This window comes from Drosophila serrata, unplaced genomic scaffold, assembly GCF_035046125.1.
Source record: "Drosophila serrata isolate PLE 108 unplaced genomic scaffold, ASM3504612v1 contig_359, whole genome shotgun sequence".
Lineage (NCBI taxonomy): Eukaryota > Metazoa > Arthropoda > Insecta > Diptera > Drosophilidae > Drosophila > Drosophila serrata.
This window is the reverse complement of record NW_028257257.1, coordinates 597,876-624,761: the sequence shown is the minus strand read 5'-3', so window position 1 is coordinate 624,761 and position 26,886 is coordinate 597,876. Positions and strand designations below refer to the sequence as shown.

The following is a 26,886-nucleotide window of genomic DNA, read 5'->3' as shown; positions in this document are numbered from 1 at the left end:
CAGATGAAAGCCGGAATGCCCGGGGAATGTGGCACAGTTGGGCACAGCAGAGGCACGGTCCGCGGCAATCGACAAAAGGGAAAATAAATTATCATCATTGTGACATTTTCATTTGTCAACGTAATTTTCCCGTGTCGCATTCCTGCGCCGCCTAAAAGCACACTACACACCCGAGGCAGGCGCAGGATCAGCGTTACCGTTCGTAAAAAAGTCTGGCAATTTGGCAAAAGGAATTTCACTTCACTTTGACTCTCTCTCTTGAAAAAACAAGCACAGAAAAAAAGGGAAAGGCAAACACGTTTGCCTTTTATGTGTGTGTGCTCGGGGCAGGTCCTTATTATGGCCGCGTACATTTTTAATGCGAAATATGATTTGATTTTATTTGGCCCCGTCGCACACATTTATTTGTCTGCAGACGGCCAAAGTTGCAATTTAAATTCGCATATTGAACGTAAATCAAACGTCTAAGGCTTCAAATGCAAAACGACGACGAGGCTGTGACTGTGACTCTGTGTGCCTTTGTGAAAATCCAGTACATAATTTATTGACATGACTGCGAGTCCTGGCAGGACCAAAGCCATGTCAGGCATTGCCGAATATTGTCCTCCAGCTGCCAAACGGAATATCGTACATTATTTTCCTGATCCTCCCCGCCCCATTTTGGCGTGTTTGTGGCATTGTCAAAGCGAATGCCAATGGCCAATTTAAATTGCAGCAAAGTGATGGCTTAAATGCACATCTCTGCCGGTTTTCCCTTTGATTTGTTGCGACCAAGAAATTTATAGGTACGAGGAATATTCCAAATTTATATATGTATATTTAATGTTCATAAATATCTATCCATTTAAGTATCTTATGCTAATCATATGAGTGAACCTATTTTTGGAACCTATTCATAAATTATGACTCTTACATAAACCAATTTTCTTCAAGAGCTTTATTATTATTTAATTTTTAGCTAAATATGTTATGAAAAAAGAATATAAACTTCGGGAAGCCAATGTGTGTATAGGATAATGAGTTCGAATCTGCAATTTATCATAACTAAGCCAAAAAGGTATTATTTTTGAATCGGAAACCTGTTCTGTGCTAGTTTTTAATAGATTAAAACATCTGCATACCCAAAATAAATTTTTTAAAAATTTAAATTTTTGTCAAAATTTTAAAATGTCAATAATGTAAAAATTTGTTAAGAATTGTGAAAAAAATTTCAAAAAATTTAATTTCTTTTCTTGATGCACAGAAAGATTCGTCTGTTGATGCTGATCAAGAATATATATGGATTATAGGGTCGGAAATGACTCCTTCAACGCGTTTTAAACTTCTGAATGAAAATATGAGGGTATAAATATTTGCATTCTTTGGGTCGTTATTTATATGACGATTTTTCTATAAGCCTAGAGTTTAATAAACTCATAAGTTAGCCAAAAATGCATTAATTTTGAATCGGAAAACTGTTCTATGCAAGCTTTTAATATGTCAATAAATCTGCATACACCAATTATATTTTTAAAGTATTTAAATTTGTTCAATTTTTCACAATGTCAACATTGTTAAAACATTGTTCAAAAAAATCGAATATATTGTCAAAAATTTAATTTCCTTCCTAAATGTCTAGAAAGATTCGCCTGTTGATGCTGATCAAGAATATATATGGTTTATAGGGTCGGAAATGTCTAACTGCCAGAAAAACGATTGTTTAATGTAGAGGATCAGTAAGTAATTATGATCAGTAATTAACCATGACCAGTAAGTAACTATAATCACTATCTTTGACCAGTAAGTATGTATGATCAGTTACTAACTTTGAACTTTAATAAACAATGACTTGCAACTTTTGTAACACAACACATTTCTGAGTCTTGGCCGGCAGAAGTCACTTCGTTCCGGGGATGTTAGAACAAGTTGGGAATCATATGCACACATGTGCGAGATTTGTTTTGGAACAAGAACAAGCTTTTCGAATGAAACTATGAAGTTATTCTTCTATATAATTTTACTAGTACATAAGTTGGAGCAGGGCGAATGAGTGGACCATATATACATATATAATATATATATATATATGTATATATGTATGTATATATTATATATTATACATATATTGCCGCCATAGGAACGATCGGAAAATTTTAAGAAAAATTATTATAATTTTTTAATTATTAAACAGATTTTTTCTTTAAATTTGATATACAGCCATTATATATTAATCCAGAATTTTGTGTAAAATTTTATAAAAATCGAACTACTATATCATATAGCTACCATACAAACTATCGTTAAATCGTATATAAACTTCGGCGTGCCGAAGCTTACCTTCTGTTTCACCATAATTTTGTCGCATATCACTAAAAAAACGTACAGAGCTCGGGCAAAAGATTTATTATTAACCCTTATGATAACAAAATCCCGATCCATTTCGCTAACTATATTTATTAAGGGTATTAAATTTAAATAATTATAAAAAATATAGTAATCAAGATGGGGAAATATGTATAAAAAAATATAAAAAATAAAATAATAAATATACAATTTTGTTCGAGTTGTTTTGATTCCCATTTACTATTAACTTCCAATTGTAATTAACATCCACTCAATCAAAACAAACAGCGGCTCAGAATTTCAATCCACAAATGTGTGACGTATTACGGGATCTACTCTTCGTGAGAGAGCAGCTTCGTTTTGCATGTTTACATTTCAATTTCAAGGGCAGAGAACATAACGAAGGCGGGGAGAAGAAAAACGAAAAATATTCTTCACTCACTCAGTTGCTTGTAGCGGTAGTCCAAACGGCGAAAGCGTTCTATCTCATTCTTTTCTCCTTTTTACTTTTAGTTTCTTTTGGGCTTGTTTTGGTTTTCCTTGTGTCTGTATGCCTGTGTGTATGTATGTATGTACGCGAATAGCGATCTCAACAAGAACAGCGGCGCGGAAATTAGTGGGCCTTTTTTTCACTTGCACAAATCATAAGCAAAACAAATCAAACCAATTAAATTATCTAACTAAAAACTCTTAAACTCGGTCGACGAATATCAGCTCCGATGTCGTTTTTTTCGCGTCCCGCACTTTTTTGTCGTTTTATTTACCCGTTTTCGTTTTTGTTGCGCGAGCCTAAGCAAACGAATATGCGAAAATGAAAAAATCGGCATTCTGGCTCTATTTCCTTCTTTCGCTGCAACCTTTTTATGGATTTGTTTGTCTAAGTTTGTTTAATGATATGCACATGTATTTTTAAGCACTGCCCACTAACTAATCACTCGTATTATACTAAAACTGGAGCGCAATTACTTTTTTGCTGCCGTCCACGTCGTCTCTCTGCAAGGAATGAGTGAAAATGCCGGGAGAGGCCTGAGCTTGAAGGTGGTGAAATCAAAGGGAACCGTTGAGGTGGGAGAGAACGGCGCTCTCCCCACGATCTACCCTTTTCACTCACCCATTCCATCTGCAAGCGGCACCGAAGTGAGATGTTGTGCCCTTCCTAATCGGACAAAGTCTTCGCGAATATAGTTTGGATTTGGCAATGGAACTTTAATTTGAGCTTGTAAAGCTCCCATCAAATGTGTGTTCTAATTGAAAGTTGACAAGCCAAGATCGTGAGAGTATTAAATCGTTCATAGAGTGTGGTGCAAAAAGAACTGCAAGGAGAGCATCATAGAGAGCGGGAGCGAGAGCGGCAAAGATAGCAAGGTGAATAAGAAGAAGAACGAAGTAACCAAAGTGAAAAATTTGTTGTGTGCCGCTGCTGCTGCTGTTTAAAAGCGTTTTAAGACCGGAAAAAAAATTTAATAATACAGAAAAAACTACTAAAACATAAAAACTAACTTTGTGTACTGCGGAAACCCTTGGATTACGTATTAAACAAGTGTATTTATAATAATTCGCATAAGCAGTGAGCGCAGCTTCCCTCTCCAACTGTACCTGTGCCAGCGGACAACGGAAAGTGAAAAAATCATTAACTGTGCAAATGGGTAAGTGAACTTGTACAATATATAGCTTCGTATTAACGAAAATTAAACATTTTTAATACAGTTAACAAGTGGATATTGAATGAAAGCCACTTAAACTACAATAACAACAACTGAGACTCTTGCGGAAAATTAGACAAGCAAAACACCCGCCGCAAAATGTTTATCTACTTATGTAATATGTATGTATGTTTGTGTGCTTTGGAGTCCGCATATTTTTTTGGGCGTGAGTGAGTGCAGCGCTCGCTCACAAAAATGCAAAATAACTGTTTTTCTTGCGGTGTCTTGAGCGTTTGAAAGCGAGAAGATAGAAATGTAAACATAACGGACTTAAAGAGTGTGTACATATAAACCAAGTGAATGGGCAAGTGCAATTATGCTGATTAAATATGTCAGAGATATTCGTTGTGTTTTTCGTGAATGCCTTTCCTTGCCTTTCCTTATAAATAAATATCTTATTGTTTTTGTTGTTTTTTTTTTTAAGTGCCAATTAAGTGCCGAATTAAATGATTTAAATTCGGTGTGTTTTTTTTTTGTTTTTGTTCTTTTTGTTAAGTGTTTAAATAAATTATTACCTAAAATATTTTAAATTCTGTGAGTTTTTTTTTTTTTTTGTTAAGTGTTTAAATAATTATTACCTAAAATATTTTAAATTCTGTGTTTTTTTTTTAAGTGTTTAATTACATGAAGTGTTTTTAATAATTCTGTGAGTGTAAAAATGGAAGGAAGGAAGGAAAAGGAAGGAAAGAGAAATAATATCGCGAGTGGTCAGAACTAAACTAGATTGAAGTCTAAAATTTAATAACTAATTTACCAAACAAAAAGACGAAGAAGAAAATGGAAAAGAAATTCGGTAAGTGACCAATTAATTTAATTTTTACATTGAATGCCTTCCGATTTTTCTCATAACCATAAATGCAAAACACTTAAGACCCCTTTCCGCACTATTTTAAACTTTTCCCCTTGAAGAGGTTGCAAACAACACTTCCCCACCCCCACAGCCTTATTAATAAGTATAATTAAGCGAACATTCTTTTAATATTCTGACATTACAATAACAAAAGAGTGAAAAGTGAAAAAAAGAGGGGGTGAAAAAACAAATTTGTTGGCTGTATTGTTTACACATGTAATGAAATTTCTGCGGTTACTCATGGGAAAAGTGGGGGCTGGCTCCCTTGGCAATTATTTTGGCGCCAGTTTTTCAGCAAAATCTCTCATTTTTGGCCTTTAAAAATAGCAAATTAATTATATTTCACGCCGCGTTGTCGACAGCAACGCACAAAAAATGCTTTCCAGCCCATAATTAAATTTTGCATTTGTACTGTTTGGGGTTAAAAGGAAGGGGGTTACACACATTGTAAATCCTAAATATATCCGTAGGTTTTAATATGTATGTATATCGAGTGTGTGTGTGGGGACTAGGGGAAGTAATACGGCTTTGATTAGGAAATCGGTTTAAACTGGTTCGCTTTCTGACTGTCTGAATGTGTGTTTTGTTTTGTTTTCTTTGTTGTTTTGGTTTTGTTTTTGTTTTTAGACTGGAATTTCGTTTTTAATTTTTCTGTGGGTTCTTGTGGCTTTTTTTTTTGGGGGGGGGGGGGAAAGCCCTGGGCCCTGGCCCTGTTTGTTAGCCCGTTTTAGCCGAGAATTGCTTTTTGAATATGTGCGACATTGTTGCTGTTGTCTTCATAAATGGATAACCGAGAGGGGACCCCCAAAATGTGTTGCTCACTCTGTGTGTGTCATTTTTGCGGTCAACAACATTCCCTTCTGGCCAGCTCTTCAGCTCTCTTCTAAACAAGAAAAATAACACAACAACAAAAACCCCTTTTTCCAAAAAGCACCCTTCTAATGCAATTTGTCATTTTCAATTTTTGTTTTCCCCAGCTCTCTCTCTGTCTCTGTCTTTTGGGGCTTTTGTCTCAAATGGAATTTTTGGCATTTCGTTCACATAAATTAGGCCTGTCCTGGTGTCTTCCCTTGTTTATTCTTTGCCATTTGCCAGAGTTGCACTCAAAATTGCTATGTAAATAATTATTTTTCCCAAATTTTATTTCGAATGCAAATTGTTTTCTTTTTCGCATACCTCTCTCTCTCTTTCTCCATTTGCAATTTTCCACTTTGGCAATTTTATTGGTAGCTGTGAGTGCAAATTATAAGGAATTTCCCAGCAACTATGTACGTTGCACCATCGCTGTCATAATCGTTAATCTATATTGCTTTCTGATCCGAGCTTCGCCACAAAGATAACTGGATTTGTTGGCAACTGTCGTCGTTCTTAGTCAATTTCAGATGGCTTCAAATGCAATTATACAGCTGACAGTGTGTGTGTGTGCCCCACATTACGGGTGTGGGTGAGTTTGTGTGTGTTTTGAGTTAAGAGGTCGCCAAAATCAGGGAGAGAGTAACGATAGCTGATTTACCAGGGCTAAGAGTAATGGTTTTGGCTTAAAGGTGGCGATAAAATTCTAAAGATAATAGGTAGAAATTTTAATTAAAATTTATTCAATACTTTGTAAAACACAGAAATGTAATCCTTAAGAAGGTAAAGCCCTTAAAAAATGTATATTAACGCCTCAATCTGTTGAAATCACTTAGTCAGAGCCTGAAACTGTCCTCACAGTTCGTGTTTTTTTATTTTATCTCCCCGCCATAGCTCGAGTTATGAGCTGTCGGGTTGCGATGAAAAATCCTGCGGCCCTGGTGTGCATTTAATACCATTTAAGCCGGACCTTTTCCGAGGCGGACAGTGTCCAATTGCTGGGCACTTAACTGAAATACAATTTTTATGGGCGACGAGGAGCGGATGAAGAGTGCGGGATGCGGGGCGATGTCCTTACTCGCTTTTCCGTCACATTTTATTGCATACTTTGGCGCGCTCCTTCTCGTCGTCGTGTTGCGACTCTTCGCACATCCTTGTGACTGCATAATTTTGCTGTTCGGCACCATGCCGACACATTCTCATCCTGCGTTTGTATTTTGCATGATTTACTCTGATTTCAGGACTCGACTCGCATCGCTACGTCCTTAGCCGAGCGACCGCCTTTGTAGTTTTATCACACACTTGACCCATAAATCAAACATGTGTAAATGTTTTCACTTTATATGCGCACTCATACATGCACATCAAATACTTTGGCCGCCGCTCTATCTATTTTCCGACGCTTTTTCCGACATTTCCATGCCTTATAGAGTGGAGCAAGGTCCTGGCGCTCGCTCGCTCTCGTCCTCCGGTTCGTGCGTGTAAACGAAGTAGAAAAGCGTGTAAAATATGCCGCAAATAGCTGGCTTCTTGTTATACCCAATCTCACATATATGTGCATATACATATATATATATATATATGTGTATATCGTCCTTCCTCGTGTCCCCAGAGTCTGGCGTCAATCCCTTTTGATGGCCCACTGACATTTTTGGCGGCCTGTCATTCCGTTTTTGTGCGAATTTTTATTGGCTTAGTTTGGCATCAGCTGGAATGAGTTTCGGGCATAAATTTCGCATATTTGTATACATTTCTATATACTTTTTTTCCCCGTTGGGGAAAATGCCACCAAAACAAGCCGCTAATTGTGTCAAAAGAGGGAAATATATTTTCATCAAATTGTATTTCCACCGCTGGCAGCCTTTTGGGGGCGCCGCAAATTGTTGCGATTTAAATTTTTGAACTCTTTGCAATTGATTGCGCTGATGTCCCCAATTGAATTTATCACTTGACTCAATTAAATTAGCACGTTTAGGTGCAATGTGTGTGTGTGCGTGTTTTTGGCCAAAAACAAATTGCCGGCCGCACTCTCACTTATGCATAACATAAATTCTGGCTGAGAAATGTGCCGCAGTTTGTTGGCCCAACTGTTTAGCTGCGGCTGCAAATCGACCAAGCGCTCTCCGGTGTCCAAGGACCCCCGAGTCCTGACCCTGGACACTCTGCACCATCACGTCCCTGTCATAGTCATTATAACGCAACTCGGGCGGAGCCACTAAAAGTTATATGTGCCCCCACTATCTGCAGGACCTTCCAGCTGCAGGCGACCAAGTGCAGGATCTAGAGAGGAGATTGAGAGGGGGAGTATAGACCAGCTCGGGTTGCGAACTTTTTCCATTTTACGCTCGACAGCCTTTTAAAATGTAATTTTTGCCTAATTAGCAACAAACAACGAGACAAAGTCTTCGAGTCTCTAATTTTTCCCATAGCCCCACTGTCAGCGCAATTTCTGCACAGAGGGAAATTTCAGTATGGAAATAAATTGGTTAAAATATAACTGAGTCAAGAAGGTATTATTTTAAGGTCCTTTAAGCAGTTTTTCAATTAACTAATTAACTGGACAACGTAACTTTTTGACCCTTGTCTTCATATATGAAAGGTCTTTAGCTAATTTTACTATTAGTTATGGGTTAAATGTGTTTATTTTTATTGAATCCAAAGTCAGGACCCATTTCCCTTGTGTATTCTTGAGTTTGCTGGCCCTTCTGGCTCTGATCTGTCATGGCTTTGGCGGCTTTGTCTCAGCGCACGGTTGGCTCAGGCAAATCTAATTTGCGCCTTAGCAGCTGCTCGGCGACAGATGAACTTGGGAGGCCGAGCTACGCACCGGATCCGGGGACTGAAGTGAACCGTAGACCTCCTCGGGAATGCCTTAAACGGAGGCAATGCGACGGCATTAACTCAGACAGACAGACGGACAGACATGGCACCCTGCGGGGGGATTAAAGCCATTCTCGCTGATGGATTACGGGGTGTTCGGTGCCATGGCTCGGGATACCCAGGATCCCCATGCTACCTACTCACCTACTGGCAGCCAGGACTCGCTTTCATCATCCTTTCGGGCGTTTCACGATAATAAACAACAGCAAAATTGAAATGAGTATTTCACATTCGCACGTAAACAACGCATTGAGTGGCCAAAAAGCTGAGCGAGGGCGACGGTCGGGTCGACGGTCGACGGAGGGGGCGTGGCTAATCCACAATCAGCTTGCCACGGCATGTGTGTGAAAAAGGGTGAACCTTGACAGAGGAACCTGCCAATTGAAGGTAAGTGCTGATTTCAGTTCTTTATTTATGTATTATGAAAATTTAGTGTATAAAACTTTATTTACAATTTCTTAATTTTAAATAGTATTTAAAAATATATATATTTAAGTATTTATATTGTTTTGTTTTAGTTGAATTTTTAGAATCATGATTTTAGTCAAAAGTTAGTTTAGTTTTAGTTTAGTTTAGTTATTTAGCAATATTATAATACTTAGATAATTATTTATTTAAAAAAATAAACACACTTAGGGTTTTTCTTGGGGAATCTTATAGTAAATGATTGCCAAAAGCCATAAAAATACCAATTATATTAATTTACCTTAACTTTTCTGGATTTTTAACGCCTTTTAAGGTCCATCCCGTTTAGGATGTTCTACCAATTTTCACTACCAGCCTTCAAATTTCCCTTGTTTTCATCTCACCTCTCTCTTTCACTCTCGAATCCTTAATCCTGTTCGCTCGGCTAATAAAAGTAAACATTTCTTTCCGCGTGACTAAATACCTTTCACTTGCTGTCGCTGTTCCTGTCGCTTGTGCTGGCCACGCCCCCCCGGCAAGGACCTCCTCCTCCGGCGCCTCTGGCCGGGAAGGGTTCCTCTTCACGCAGGGCACTTGACTCAGCCGCTTGGCCCCCTTTATTAATCGCGTGTCGAGGCGCGTCATGCGTCGGCAATATGAAATAGAATTTTTGCAGCTTTCTTCGCTTTTATTATTGTGGAAGCGTTTGTAGCCGGTAACTAAGTGTGTGTGTGTGGCTGCTGTTGAGCTAATTAAAAATTATAATTAATTGCATTTGCTGGGCGCACAAGTCACTCGCATGTGACCGAAAGAGAGAGGGAACGAGTGTGTGTGTCTTGAGGGTGTGCCCAGCATATCTTGGGAAATTCATCTAAGTTCCCGCTACCTGTTTGTCCTGGCAGACGCATTAAGCTTATTAAATTCGCTTAGACCGGCCAGGAGCACAGGTGGAAATGTGAAAATGTGAAAATGTATGTGTTGTGTGTCTTGTGTGTGTCCGCATTAAGTTATTAAACTGGCAAAGAAAATGCGGCAGCAAAATGTTATTTAACTTTGTAAGCCAAGATGTTAAGCGGCGATTAGTTGATGTCCTCGTTATGCTAACTGCTTATTAAAAAATGTAATTACCAACACACAACACTCTGTCTCTCTCTGTCAGGGAGAGGATCCTTCCAGATCCTGGCCTGTCCTGGCCCACTCATAAATTTCCGCAAACATAATTTGAGGTTGTTGCTGCAGCATAACTCATTTTACCTGCCATTCGGGGCGGGGGCGTAATTAATCGGATATAGCGACAACCGAATTAATGTGTGAGAGTGTGGGGATTATGCGAAGCAGGAATACGCTCGGCAGGATCCTAGTGCTAAAGGGTTTACTTAATAGCACACCGCACCGGAGTTGCTTTAATTGCATTCAAGTTCCGAAGCTTAACTGAAAACGGTTGGGTTAAGTAAGAAATTGGGGGGATTAATGAGTTTTATTTTGTAGTTTTCATAGTAATTATTATTTTTCTAAAGAGTATGTATATTATTTGAAGAGTGTGCCCAGCTCTACTCTATCCGCTCAAGGACTCGCCTTAATGTGTCCTGTCAGCAATTAAATAAAATGCAACATAACTGCAGAAAAACCAGGCAATTTCTCAATGATTTATGCCTGTTAAGTTTGCTGATCAATGGCGAATAATAAATTAAATTACTTTAATTGCACATTATCCAGACAGCTGTGTGTGTGAGGGAGTGTGGGTGCAAGGACCCTTAAGAGCACCCGTATGGGCCATTAAATAAATGTATATGCGAGCCACCATTTGCAATTGCCATGCAAATCGAGCTGCGACAGATGCCAATGACAGTTGCCACTTTTCCACCAAACCTCCAGCTTTTCTCTCACATCTCACTCTGCCTTCAAATGTTGACTTTAATATTTCATTCATTCACCTTTGCCACGGCAACCGCAAATCAATTAATTCATTACGCCGGAGAGAAAAACTGCTGACAAAGACCAAGTCGCGTCGTCATTATCGTTCTCGTTCTGGTTCTTATTGTGAAAAACTATGGCAAAACTGCTAACCAAGTTATTTCCCAGCCTTTCGTGTTAATTATTTCCGCTGGGGATGCGCGGCCTTTATTTATTGTATTCCTCCAGTTGGACCGGCAAACTGCCATAAATTATGCAGAGATACTCTTGTCCGAATTTGACGTAAACTGTGTTTAATTAAAATTTACAGCCCAATGGCACTCATTTCTTGGGATAGAAAGAACGAAAGAAGTTTGCTCCTTGGGTAGTAAATAAGTAAGAATAGGTTTACCGGGAATAAGAGTCCTTGAAGTAGCCTGGAAAACATCCTTTCAAGTGGCATCTGTCCTCGTGACACACACATGTACTTACCTTTTTGCGAGTAGGTTTCCATCCACACACCCATCCTTTGAGGACTCAAACATTGTTAGAATCTTTGTCGTCGTGTGTCCTCAGCCCAAGAACATCGCATAAATAAATAAGGGAAATGACAGAACATTAAATGAGAATTCAGAGAAAATCAATTCGAGAGATTCTGACTGACAACAGTCTTTGTATATTATTAAAATTTTCACCAGTACCTCTTGCTCCTGCTCCTCTTCTTCCTGCCTGAATAAATCATGAACAGCTGTTGCTACTGACTGATTGATTTGCTTACAATTTACATTTGGCCAGAACCGGGATTGCCTCGCCCTCATTACGTGCTGGGGCGGGGGAAAAAGAAAACAAAAATTATTATCTAAAAGAAGAATGATGGGAAATTGCCTTAGCCATTTGGCAACTAATTGACGTTGATCGACAGTTTGCCATTTATACAGAAATCTGTATAATATTTATACGAATGCGTCTGCCTTTGGCCAAGCATCGGTGCCTCCCTCCTCAATTCCCGGCAATTATTTATTCATTCATTAATTTGTGTTTGTTTTATGTTAATTTATTTATTACACTTTGCCTCCCCCCACCACCTGCTATCATCAAATTAAAGGTGAGCCAATTACGACGAATGCCAGAGACAGTTCAGGTTTCGGGCACCATTCATGTGCGCATAAATAAGCTTTGGGGGGGCGAGGAATTATTATGGAACATATTCTGTGAGTTTGGTGTGGCACTTAACAAGTTGCTTTTTGATTGACGCACGCAATAAATTCATTTTTATTTACAGTTAATTTGCTTAATTATTCACACAAAGCCAGCCATCGAACAAGCGCAAGTTATGAAATTTAAGCCGGCAACTTATCACATCTGCGCGATTGTCTCCCCCTCCTCTGTATTGTATTTTAATTAAAGCACGTAGAGGGGTCGCATGCAGCAATTAAAGCCAAATAATGGAAGCCAGCAGTGCATACAAAAAAATGGAAATGAATGGCAAAAGGCCAGCTAACAAGGCGACAACGCCGTCGCCGCCGACATTGCGTATACGCCACGCTGGCCCATTACATAACGCTTTTCTTCGCCAGAAATCCTCGCACCCTCTCCTGCAGTCTCTTGTTTTTGTTTTTATTTTCTCTCTTTTATTTGCACGACTGGACACGCGTAAAGGTCGCCGGGAAAAGAAAACAGAAATTTACGCAATTCCTTTCATAATAGCTGAGGGAAAAAGGAATCGAAATTGGAAGGGAATATGTGTACATTTATTTTGCCATTTTAAAGTATTTAAAAATAAAGTATTTTGACTTTAAAACAAGTAAAGAACAGCAAAGGAAGCTAACTTGCAGATTGAAATTCGATAACTAGGACTTAATGCAATATAAATTATATATATTTATGTTAAAAAACAATAAAGCAATGTCATTACCTTTTGCATTTCTCTATTTTTAACGATCTTTTGTATAGCAGCTAAATGATATAGTAGTCCGATTTTCATAAAAATTAGACACAAAATTCTAGAACAATATATATAGTGGCTATGTATCAAATTTGATGAAAATCTGTTGAAAACTGAAAAGGTTATAATATTTTTTTCTTAGAATTTTCCGATAGTTCCTATGGCAGCTATATATATGTATATATATAGTCCACCGATTCGCCATACTCCGACTTGTATAGTAGCAAAATTATATAGAAGAATAACTCCATAGTTTCATTCAAATAGTTTGATCTTGTTCGAAAACAAATCTCGCACATCTGTACATATGATTCTCAACTCGTTCTAAAATCCCCGGAACGAAGTGACTGCTGCCGGCCAAGTATCAGGAATGTGTTGTGTTACAAAAGTTGCAAGTCATTGTTTACTAGTGTTCAAAGTTAGTTGCTGATCATACATACTTACTGGTCAAAGATACTTAATGGTCATAGATACTCACTGTTCAGAGTTACTTACGGTTCATAGTTACTTTTTGTTCATTGATACTTACTGATCATAGTTACTCACTGGTCATGGCTGGTTACTGATCATAGTTAATTACAGATCATAGTTCTATAAATCGTCCGATTGTTCCTATGTCAGCTATATATATGTATATATATAGTCCACCGATTCGCTATGCTCCAACATATATACTAGTACAATTATTTAGTAAAATAAATCCATAGTTTTATTCAATTAGCTTAAATTTGTTCAAAACATATCTCGCACATCTGTACATATGATTCTCAACTCGTTCTAACATCCCCGGAACGAAGTGACTGCTGCCGGCCAAGTATCAGGAATGTGTTGTGTTACAAAAGTTGCAAGTCATTGTTTACTAGTGTTCAAAGTTAGTTGCTGATCATACATACTTACTGGTCAAAGATACTTAATGGTCATAGATACTCACTGTTCAGAGTTACTTACGGCTCATAGTTACTTTTTGTTCATTGATACTTACTGATCATACTTACTCACTGGTCATAGCTAGTTACTGATCATAGTTAATTACAGATCATAGTTCTATAAATCATCCGATTGTTTCTATGTCAGCTATATATATGTTTATATATAGTCCACCGATTCCCTATGCTCCAAATTTTATACTAGTAAAATTATATAGAAAAATAAATCCATAGTTTTATTCAATTAGCTTAAATTTGTTCCAAAACATATCTCGCACATCTGTACGTATGATTCTCAACTCGTTCTAACATCCCCGGAACGAAGTGACTGCTGCCGGCCAAGTATCAGGAATGTGTTGTGTTACAAAAGTTGCAAGTCATTGTTTACTAGTGTTCAAAGTTAGTTGCTGATCATACATACTTACTGGTCAAAGATACTTAATGGTCATAGATACTCACTGTTCAGAGTTACTTACGGCTCATAGTTACTTTTTGTTCATTGATACTTACTGATCATAGTTACTCACTGGTCATAGCTAGTTACTGATCATAGTTAATTACAGATCATAGTTCTATAAATCGTCCGATTGTTCCTATGTCAGCTATATATATGTATATATATAGTCCACCGATACGCTATGCTCCAACATATATACTTATACAATTATTTAGTAAAATAACTCCATAGTTTTATTCAAATATCTTAAATTTGTTCAAAACACATCTCGCACATCTGTACATATGATTCTCAACTCGTTCTAACATCCCCGGAACGAAGTGACTGCTGCCGGCCAAGTATCAGGAATGTGTTGTGTTACAAAAGTTTCAAGTCATTGTTTACTAGTGTTCAAAGTTAGTTGCTGATCATACATACTTACTGGTCAAATATACTTAATGGTCATAGATACTCACTGTTCAGAGTTACTTACGGCTCATAGTTACTTTTTGTTCATTGATACTTACTGATCATAGTTACTCACTGGTCATAGCTAGTTACTGATCATAGTTAATTACAGATCATAGTTCTATAAATCATCCGATTGTTTCTATGTCAGCTATATATATGTTTATATATAGTCCACCGATTCCCCATGCTCGAAATTTTATACTAGTAAAATTATATAGAAAAATAAATCCATAGTTTTATTCAATTAGCTTAAATTTGTTCAAAACACATCTCGCACATCTGTACATATGATTCTCAACTCGTTCTAACATCCCCGGAACGAAGTGACTGCTGCCGGCCAAGTATCAGGAATGTGTTGTGTTACAAAAGTTGCAAGTCATTGTTTACTAGTGTTCAAAGTTAGTTGCTGATCATACATACTTACTGGTCAAATATACTTAATGGTCATAGATACTCACTGTTCAGAGTTACTTACGGCTCATAGTTACTTTTTGTTCATTGATACTTACTGATCATAGTTACTCACTGGTCATAGCTAGTTACTGATCATAGTTAATTACAGATCATAGTTCTATAAATCGTGCGATTGTTCCTATGTCAGCTATATATATGTATATATATAGTCCACCGATACGCTATGCTCCAACATATATACTTATACAATTATTTAGTAAAATAACTCCATAGTTTTATTCAAATATCTTAAATTTGTTCAAAACACATCTCGCACATCTGTACATATGATTCTCAACTCGTTCTAGTATCTCCGGAACGAAGTGACTGCTGCCGGCCAAGTATCAGGAATGTGTTGTGTTACAAAAGTTGCAAGTCATTGTTTACTAGTGTTCAAAGTTAGTTGCTGATCATACATACTTACTGGTCAAAGATACTTAATGGTCATAGATACTCACTGTTCAGAGTTACTTACGGCTCATAGTTACTTTTTGTTCATTGATACTTACTGATCATAGTTACTCACTGGTCATAGCTAGTTACTGATCATAGTTAATTACAGTTTACTCACTGGTCATAGCTAGTTACTGATCATAGTTAATTACAGATCATAGTTCTATAAATCATCCGATTGTTTCTATGTCAGCTATATATATGTTTATATATAGTCCACCGATTCCATATGCTCCAAATTATATACTAGTAAAATTATATAGAAAAATAAATCCATAGTTTTATTCAATTAGTTTAACTTTGTTCCAAAACACATCTCGCACATCTGTACATATGATTCTCAACTCGTTCTAACATCCCCGGAACGAAGTGACTGCTGCCGGCCAAGTATCAGGAATGTGTTGTGTTACAAAAGTTGCAAGTCATTGTTTACTAGTGTTCAAAGTTAGTTGCTGATCATACATACTTACTGGTCAAAGATACTTAATGGTCATAGATACTCACTGTTCAGAGTTACTTACGGCTCATAGTTACTTTTTGTTCATTGATACTTACTGATCATACTTACTCACTGGTCATAGCTAGTTACTGATCATAGTTAATTACAGATCATAGTTCTATAAATCGTGCGATTGTTCCTATGTCAGCTATATATATGTATATATATAGTCCACCGATACGCTATGCTCCAACATATATACTTATACAATTATTTAGTAAAATAACTCCATAGTTTTATTCAAATAGCTTAAATTTGTTCAAAACACATCTCGCACATCTGTACATATGATTCTCAACTCGTTCTAACATCCCCGGAACGAAGTGACTGCTGCCGGCCAAGTATCAGGAATGTGTTGTGTTACAAAAGTTGCAAGTCATTGTTTACTAGTGTTCAAAGTTAGTTGCTGATCATACATACTTACTGGTCAAAGATACTTAATGGTCATAGATACTCACTGTTCAGAGTTACTTACGGCTCATAGTTACTTTTTGTTCATTGATACTTACTGATCATACTTACTCACTGGTCATAGCTAGTTACTGATCATAGTTAATTACAGATCATAGTTCTATAAATCGTGCGATTGTTCCTATGTCAGCTATATATATGTATATATATAGTCCACCGATACGCTATGCTCCAACATATATACTTATACAACTACTTAGTAAAATAACTCCATAGTTTTATTCAAATAGCTTAAATTTGTTCAAAACACATCTCGCACATCTGTACATATGATTCTCAACTCGTTCTAACATCCCCGGAACGAAGTGACTGCTGCCGGCCAAGTATCAGGAATGTGTTGTGTTACAAAAGTTGCAAGTCATTGTTTACTAGTGTTCAAAGTTAGTTGCTGATCATACATACTTACTGGTCAAAGATACTTAATGGTCATAGATACTCACTGTTCAGAGTTACTTACGGCTCATAGTTACTTTTTGTTCATTGATACTTACTGGTCATAGTTACTCACTGGTCATAGCTAGTTACTGATCATAGTTAATTACAGATCATAGTTTTATAAATCATCTGATTGTTTCTATGTCAGCTATATATATGTTTTTATATAGTCCACCGATTCCATATGCTCCAAATTATATACTAGTAAAATTATATAGAAAAATAAATCCATAGTTTTATTCAATTAGTTTAACTTTGTTCCAAAACTCATCTCGCACATCTGTACATATGATTCTCAACTCGTTCTAACATCCCCGGAACGAAGTGACTGCTGCCGGCCAAGTATCAGGAATGTGTTGTGTTACAAAAGTTGCAAGTCATTGTTTACTAGTGTTCAAAGTTAGTTGCTGACCATACATACTTACTGGTCAAAGATACTTAATGGTCATAGATACTCACTGTTCAGAGTTACTTACGGCTCATAGTTACTTTTTGTTCATTGATACTTACTGATCATACTTACTCACTGGTCATAGCTAGTTACTGATCATAGTTAATTACAGATCATAGTTCTATAAATCGTGCGATTGTTCCTATGTCATCTATATATATATGTATATATATAGTCCACCGATACGCTATGCTCCAACATATATACTTATACAATTATTTAGTAAAATAACTCCATAGTTTTATTCAAATAGCTTAAATTTGTTCAAAAACAATGAAGTAATAGCTGCTTTCATTTCATTCACCTATACATATTATATTTGGAGCTTTATATTCACAGATTTGCATTGTTCCTCTACATCTACCGATCGTTTCTATGGCACCTATATGATATAGTCGTCCGATTCTCATGAAATTTGACACAAAATTTAAGACTAATATAAAATAGTTATACCTCAAATTTGATGAAAATCAGCTGAAAACTAAAAAAGTTATAAATTTAATTGTATAAATCTCTCGATTGTTTCTATGGGAGCTATATGATATAGTAGTCCGATTTTCATAAAATTTTATACAAATTATAGAGTAAAGTAAAATGGTTATATCTCAAATTTGATTAAATTTATTGAAAACGAAAAAGTTAAAAATTTTTTTCTAAAAATTTTCCGATTATTCCTATGGCAGCTATATTGATATAGTCGTCCGATACGCTTGTTCCAACATATATACTAATAAAAGTATTTAGAAGAATAACTCCATAGTTTTATTCAAATAGCTTAAATTTGTTCAAAACACATCTCGCACATCTGTACATATGATTCTCAACTCGTTCTAACATCCCCGGAAAGAAGTGACAGATGCCGGCCAAGTATCAGGAATGTGTTGTGTTACAAAAGTTGCAAGTCATTGTTGACTAGTGTTCAAAGTTAGTTGCTGATCATACATACTTACTGGTCAAAGATACTTAATGGTCATAGATACTCACTGTTCAGAGTTACTTACGGCTCATAGTTACTTTTTGTTCATTGATACTTACTGGTCATAGTTACTCACTGGTCATAGCTAGTTACTGATCATAGTTAATTACAGATCATAGTTCTATAAATCATCTGATTGTTTCAATGTCAGCTATATATATGTTTTTATATAGTCCACCGATTCCATATGCTCCAAATTATATACTAGTAAAATTATATAGAAAAATAAATCCATAGTTTTATTCAATTAGTTTAACTTTGTTCCAAAACTCATCTCGCACATCTGTACATATGATTCTCAACTCGTTCTAACATCCCCGGAACGAAGTGACTGCTGCCGGCCAAGTATCAGGAATGTGTTGTGTTACAAAAGTTGCAAGTCATTGTTTACTAGTGTTCAAAGTTAGTTGCTGACCATACATACTTACTGGTCAAAGATACTTAATGGTCATAGATACTCACTGTTCAGAGTTACTTACGGCTCATAGTTACTTTTTGTTCATTGATACTTACTGGTCATACTTACTCACTGGTCATAGCTAGTTACTGATCATAGTTAATTACAGATCATAGTTCTATAAATCGTGCGATTGTTCCTATGTCATCTATATATATATGTATATATATAGTCCACCGATACGCTATGCTCCAACATATATACTTATACAATTATTTAGTAAAATAACTCCATAGTTTTATTCAAATAGCTTAAATTTGTTCAAAACACATCTCCCACATCTGTTCATATGATTCTCAACTCGTTCTAACATCCCCGGAACGAAGTGACTGCTGCCGGCCAAGTATCAGGAATGTGTTGTTACAAAAGTTGCAAGTCATTGTTTACTAGTGTTCAAAGTTAGTTGCTGATCATACATACTTACTGGTCAAAGATACTTAATGGTCATAGATACTTACTGTTCAGAGTTACTTACGGCTCATAGATACTTAATGGCTCAAAGATACTTAATGGTCATAGATACTCACTGTTCAGAGTTACTTACGGCTCATAGTTACTTTTTGTTCATTGATACTTACTGGTCATAGTTACTCACTGGTCATAGCTAGTTACTGATCATAGTTAATTACAGATCATAGTTCTATAAATCATCCGATTGTTTCTATGTCAGCTATATATATGTTAATATATAGTCCACCGATTCCATATGCTCCAAATTATATACTAGTAAAATTATATAGAAAAATAAATCCATAGTTTTATTCAATTAGTTTAACTTTGTTCCAAAACTCATCTCGCACATCTGTACATATGATTCTCAACTCGTTCTAACATCCCCGGAACGAAGTGACTGCTGCCGGCCAAGTATCAGGAATGTGTTGTGTTACAAAAGTTGCAAGTCATTGTTTACTAGTGTTCAAAGTTAGTTGCTGATCATACATACTTACTGGTCAAAGATACTTAATGGTCATAGATACTCACTGTTCAGAGTTACTTACGGCTCATAGTTACTTTTTGTTCATTGATACTTACTGGTCATACTTACTCACTGGTCATAGCTAGTTACTGATCATAGTTAATTACAGATCAAAGTTCTATAAATCGTGCGATTGTTCCTATGTCAGCTATATATATGTATATATATAGTCCACCGATACGCTATGCTCCAACATATATACTTATACAATTATTTAGTAAAATAACTCCATAGTTTTATTCAAATAGCTTAAATTTGTTCAAAACACATCTCGCACATCTGTACATATGATTCTCAACTCGTTCTAACATCCCCGGAACGAAGTGACTGCTGCCGGCCAAGTATCAGGAATGTGTTGTGTTACAAAAGTTGCAAGTCATTGTTTACTAGTGTTCAAAGTTAGTTGCTGATCATACATACTTACTGGTCATAGATACTTACTAATCTTAGTTACTTACTGGTCATAGATACTTACTGTTCAGAGTTACTCACTGCTTATAGTTACTCAATGGTCATGCAAACATAGTTATTTACTGTTCATAGTAACTTATATTTATATGAAGATTTTTCTACAATCTGCAGCTAAAAAACGCATAACTAAGCCAAAAATGTATTAATTTCGGTTCGGAAAGCTGTTCTGTGCTAGTTTTGAATGGGTTAATAAATTTGTATACACCAATTATATTTTTAAAGTATTTAAATTTTTCTCAATTTTTCAAAATGGCAATTATGTTAACAATGTTCAAAAATGTTGAAAAATTTTTCAAAAATTTAATTTCTTTCCTACATGCCTAGAAAGATTCGCCTGTCAATTCTGATCAAGAATATATATGGTTTATAGGGTCGGAAATGACTCCTTCACCACTTTCCTAGCTTCTGAATAAAAATATAAGGGCCTAAATATTCTCATTCTTTGGGTTGTTATTTATATGACGAATTTTCTATAGTCCACAGCTTAAAAAACTCATAACTATGCCAAAAATGCATTAATTTTGAATCGGAAAGCTGTTTTGTGTTAGTTTTGAATAGATTAATAAATCAGCATACACCTATTTTATTTTTAAAGTATTTCAATTTTTCTCAATTTTTCATAATGTCATAGATGTAAAAACATGTTCAAAAATTTGGGAAAAAAAATTCAAAAATGTAATTTCTTTCTTAAATGTCTAGAAAGATTCGCCTGTTGATGCTGATCATGAATATATATGGTTTATAGGGTCGGAAATGACTCCTTCACCACGTTTCCTAGCTTTTGACTGAAAGTATAATACCCTGCAAGGGTCTAAAATCATTAAAAACATTTTTTTTTTATGTTTTCTTCGTGATCTTAAATTAATTATAATGTAACCAGACCTCTTGATGTGCTTATTATAACTTAAATCCGATAATGACTGCTCTCATTTCTGTAGCTTATCTTGCTGATTAGCTGAAACTTTCTTGAAACTTGAGAGTTTTCGTTCGCAGCATTGTTTAATTATGCCAATTTATGCAAACAATCAGGACGAAATAGGCAGACAAGTGCCAAAAGCAGCAGCGCCGATAGAATGTGGCAGCACAACAGACCTAACAGACAGAACAGACAGAGGGCGTGCCTTGGGGCCAAAATGGGCACAGATAACACGTAAATAAAGAGGCACACACCCAAGCTCACACACGCAAACACACACAGGCTGAGCAAGTGCGACACATGCAGAAAAATTGACTTGAGCCAACAAAAAGATACAAGATACAACACACACACACCCATACTCGAAGGATACAATTCCAGGCCATTGTTTTACAACTGACAACAAAAGCAACAAATTTAACTTCTTTGCCATGCAAGTGTGCGAGTGTGTTTGTGTGTTAAGTGACTTGTTTTACAATGCCAATGATAACACATCACACACACACACACACCCCCCTTGGCGGTGGCAAACATCTTGATAAGCCCCCCACAACTGCCTCCCGTTATCTGCGGCTTGTCTGACATTTTGTAATTGAAATTCTGCTGCAGCCTAGATTCCGGCGTTGCACCCATTACGCCATTACGCCATTACGGCATCACGCATACGCCGCGTTGGGCACTTAAAGAAATTAAACTATTTGCCAGTCGCACCAAAAGCAACACCAAAATAGCACCTTCCATTCCCCTGTAAAAGGCTCGTGCTCGGTAAAAATCTGAAATGTCATTTTTTAAATTAAAAAATATGTGTATATATATATGTGGGGGCTGAAGCATGATATTGGCCTCGTTACACTGTCTAACACAATACCATTTGGGGTGGGAATAGATAAAAATATGTATTCATTATCCTTTAGCTTTGATTTATTTAATTATTGATTATATATTTATTGCTTCTGGGGGTTTCTGAAATTATTTATTAATTTATTTATCTCGGATTTTAAAGTTTCAATTAAATTCTGCCATTATTAATCCCCCCTTTAAGTCCTTTAAATTTGCTGCCTGGTGTTGCCTTAGCACACTCATGCTGTTGGCTGTTGGCTGTTTTGCAGTCTGTTAGCCAGATTTCCAGCCACACACACACGAGACAACTTGTTGCCCCAACAACACGACAAGCAGACAGACACATACCACGCCGGTGTGAGTGTGTGTGTTAGCCAGTTTGAAACTCAGCTCAAGGTCAACTCTGGCGCATATTAAAGTGCAAATTTGTTTTATTTTGCTTGGCGATGTGCATGAAAAATAGATGAAACCGGGGGGTAGGGGAAGAGGAAAAGCGGAGACCTTAAAGAAAACTGCCCAGCAGAGACACACGCCGAGGAGAGAAGGACCTCATTGAACCTAATCAGTTTTGAGGCCAGAGCAGGCCTGGGTCCTGCACGTGGCCATTGGCCGAATGGTCTGAGGCCACTAATCCCATAAATAATGCACAGGCCTACAACAAGACCGGCAGATTGCCACGGACGGAGATGGACGACGGGTCAGTCCAGGGCCCCCTGGACGCTGGCACAGGACTACACCGACTTCGAAGGACCTCGATGCGGGGACTCAAAGATGCGGCTGGCCAATCATTTCAAGGACATAAATTCACGCAAATGTTTCAATCAATTTTGCGCTGCCCGGGCACAATACAAATTCAATTTGACCCACAAATTGCTGGCGCAGCCCAAAGGACTCTCCCTCCTCGACCGCCGCCGCATCGCATGTTGTTATTGAGCCATCTTTATGCGATTACACAAACAACAAAAGCGTCGAGGGAGTGCCCGCCTGTGCGGTACAGTGAAGCCAGAAACAGTTACAGGACGCGGCCGGGACAGGCGCAGGACACACGCACACAAAAGGACTCGCCAAGCGTCGCACTAAAAAGGGACAGCGCAACGGAAATGTCTAACGATTGAGCGCAAAACGGATGCCAGCCGGGCGTGGCCGGAAGAGGGCGGTAAGTGCGACGCGGGGCGGGGCGGGACGGAAGGGAGCTCTGCGTCCTTGCGAGGACGAAGAAGGCACAGCGGTAATAAATGACATGACAGACAGACATCGAGGCGAATTCCTTTGAGGAGCCCGAAGCTCGCTGCATCGGAGCTCGACTCCTGTCATAGTTATAACCGCTTACCGAATGCAAAATGGGTTCGAGGCTTACACTGGGAAATAATTATAAGAGCAATGAGTTCAAATATTGCTATATCTTACCATAATATAAAAAGGATTAATAAGCATTACATTTAATGCTATTTAATAATTCTTGCAAAAATACTCTCGTTCTCAAGAGTTATGTCGCAAAAACTTTTCCCTGGTGTAAGTGGGTGCAGTGAGGTGGGTTATTACCAGAGTGGGTACTCAAGGGTCGCGGAGAGGAGATAGTGTGGTGCATACTGGGTTTCCTCATTAAAAACTGACTAAATTGAGTTGTGTGTGAGATGTCTAACAACATTGCCGAAAAAAAGGCAGAGAGAGTGGAAAACCCCGAACATTTACATTGCATCGTAATGCGCTCAGGATGGGCGAAAAACGAGGTCCTGGAGAAAGAGGAAGTGAAAGAGGGCGGTGGGGGTTCTGGGGCTGGTTACAAGTTGCGACTGCCACTTGCAAAATGCCTGCCAAGGATTTATAATGTTGTCCTCGTCCTCGAGGCGCTCGAGTTGCCGTTAAGTGCACGAGTTAACCCCGTTTTGTTTCTTCTGCTGCTGCTGCTCTTGCTGCAGCTCCTCTTCGTCCTGCTGCTGCTCCTCCTCCTGGTTTTTCCTATCCATTCCCAGGACTCAGAGGAAGCTGCTGGCTCTGCAGTTGCAGGATAATCGAGGGAAATAATTGTGCGAGTGTAAATGCGAATGGTTTGCTAATCAAGCGTGCGAGAAATTCAAATAAGAGACTATAAAAAACTATATTGATTATAAATTATAGTGAACTGAACAAAAGAAATCATTAAATTAATTGCAAGAGTTGATAAAACCATCTAACAAGAAGCTTTTGAACAACTATTTGAAGTGGTTCAAAGAACCTTTCTAATATGTATCATAAATATTGGTAAAGAAACTATTTTTTTCACCTCCTGCCTCAGTGCAATGGCATAAAATGTTCTTTATCCCAGAAAACCAACAGAGTCGCGTCCACGTGCTTTGGAATTTATTGAATCAACGCGCGTGGCATAAACAATGGGCAGCTGCAGCTTCGAAGACCCAGATAAGGGGCGTGGCACCGCCTAAATATAGAACACAATCAGCACCGTTACCCATTTCCTTATTGCAGATATATATAGAGGGGCATTGTCTAAATCCTGGATGCATGAAAGAAAGTGCAACACATTAGCCAGTTGGTTCTGTGGGGCCTTTGTCTTCGCGCCAGACAAGTGCAACAATGGAGCGAATAGCCTGAAATCCTGAAAGCCGAAAAAGGGGAGTGGGTTAGTCCTTATCCAATTGCGCCTGCCGCAGAGTCCTTTTGTTTAGGTTCCATTGTTTCACCTATTAAGGTTGCTGCTGCAACGGCAAAACGTGTGAATGTTCCGCTTTCCCTACCACCGCCAGAGAGTTTTCCCACTTTTCCCTGGGGCTTTTTTGTGTTACGCAAATGACATCACGAATATTGTTATCAACAATTTGTTTCCTTTCACTGCCCGGGGCTATTTGATTTGAATGCAATTAGAACTATATTTCATTCTCAATATTTTTTATTGGAAAAAATAGCTGAGAGTTATTAATAAATTGTTCCCCTTGACCGGGGCAAAATGAGCAATAATCAAACAGAAAAGACAAAGAGATGAAAAATTCATAATTGTGAGTCGAAAAGTGGAAGCAAGGACAAAGGAAAAGTGCCCCATTGGAGTGTGGAAAGCGTGGCGGTGGAAATAAGTGGAATAAGAATGGAGGCAGTAAGCGATTTTATCATTCGCAAAAGAGTTGAACAAAAAATATTTCCATATATATGTATGTATTAAATTCCTTTTTGCACTTTCAATTAAACTTTTAAAGTATTTTCCTCTTACTTAGCCGCTCTGAGCCACTGATTAAAAGTTAACCAAAGCGGAATTCTTGCACCTGTTCTCGGCTAAAGTTTTCCTCGCCCCCGAGCATGGGAAATTATCCGCTTGGAATTTCGGAATAAAGGTTAATGGTTAATCAAATTTATAACTAAGGACGGTTAAGAGTTGTGGGGATTGAGGATTTGTATTTGAGTTTTTAGTAACATAAATAGTAAAGATGGATATAATAAATTGTTATTTCATTTAACAGGAAGTTAATCGAAATTAAATCTTTAAAATTTTCCCCACTTTTCAATTTAAACCTCAAAATTAATAAAGCTCTTTTCTATTACCCAAAAACCTATGCCACAATCATCATTCTGGCAATGTTTTCCTTTTCAATTTCCATCAGAGCACTCTCGTTTTAGTAACCTAATCAACTCGTTAGTAATTTTATGGCAATTTCACCAGCTTCTCCCGTACAGCATCCTTATGGCTGGCCATCAACGGCTCATTTATCCTCGATGCTCATCAGCAGTTCCGTATCTTTGGTTCATTTTCACCCGCCAGTTAATGACATTGCTCTCGGTCTCTGTGGTGGAGCTGGTCCGCCATGGAGATGCTCATAAATTTTAGCCTGGTCTGGTCATTGGATAGCCATTGCCAGGTCCTGTTTTCACCCAGGATTATGAATTGATTGCTCGCAGGTGCTGGCCAGGATAGTAGACCGACCGTAGGAATATCAATAACTATCTCGGGCAAATCCCCCTCGCCTCGTATGCTAAGCTATTTTTCATTTTCACCGCTTTCAACTCTTTGGCTTTGGCTCCATCTATATATGTTACATAGATATATATATAAATCTATGGTTTTGTGTGTGTACATTTTATGAATCAAATAACTACGTAACGCTTTGTTTTCTTCCCTTTTTTCGCCCCATGTATTCCCTTTTTGTGCATCATCAAAACTTAGTAAATTAAAATGGTCAGCGAGGCGTTTTTTGTTTCGCTAGCATTTATTTTCAATTTGTGTGGCATGCTTTTAGGCGCCCGACCTTCGCCCACTGCCCCTGCTTACCATTTAGTTTTTGTTTAGCCACAATTTTGGATACAACATTTCGTTTTTTGTTTTTTCTAAATTCTGCTGCCTTTGTGTTTGGCATATTGATTAAATGGAAAGCACCGCTTAGGAATGTGAGTGAAAAACAATTGCAGGGGGCAATGGGGTTCATTGCATTACGGCCTGATTGCACAAAATAAAAGCTATGGCAATTGCCCTGCTCCCTGGCAAAAGGTTAAATTTTGGGCAATTTATTAACGCACACGTGTCGAACATTTACTTTGGGACTGAAAACTGGGAGTGGAACTGGCTCTGGGATGGCAATTTGTTCGTCTGCCAGCGGTGGTTAATTGAAACGCGAATGTTTCGACTTTACAAGGAGCAAAACATTAGCTTAATCATCCTTGCTGAGCAGCAGGGAAATTCTAAAACGCTCACCGCTAAGCCTTGCCGCCGGAAAATGCTTGCCTTACCCGCCATCCACGTCTCGGGTGGTCCATTAAAAATGCATTTATCATTTGGCATTTTGAAAAGGCTTCCACTTCCTTCCTTCCTTCCATTCTTTCTGGGT

The 26,886-nt window shown here is 37.7% G+C and overlaps 1 protein-coding gene and 1 long non-coding RNA gene across 3 annotated transcripts in view; one reads left to right on the top strand and one right to left on the bottom strand.

Moving 5' to 3' along the window:
- Window positions 1–3,423, bottom strand: part of LOC110184786 (uncharacterized) — a 99,509-nt gene extending 96,086 nt beyond the window's left edge. Inside the window, exon 1 of one of the 2 annotated variants that reach the window (XR_015272964.1) lies at window positions 2,765–3,423. This is a non-coding gene — a long non-coding RNA (uncharacterized LOC110184786). The remainder of the gene's footprint in view (window positions 1–2,764) is intronic. The other variant, XR_002319715.2, reaches the window with a different exon arrangement.
- Window positions 3,424–3,435: 12 nt separating this feature from the next.
- The window catches only part of LOC110184763 (solute carrier family 2, facilitated glucose transporter member 4), a 65,955-nt gene continuing 42,504 nt past the window's right edge, over window positions 3,436–26,886 (top strand). The window contains exons 1-2 of the mRNA XM_086838713.1: window positions 3,436–3,968; window positions 4,030–4,818. The gene's annotated coding sequence lies outside the window, so the exon portion shown is untranslated. The remainder of the gene's footprint in view (window positions 3,969–4,029; window positions 4,819–26,886) is intronic.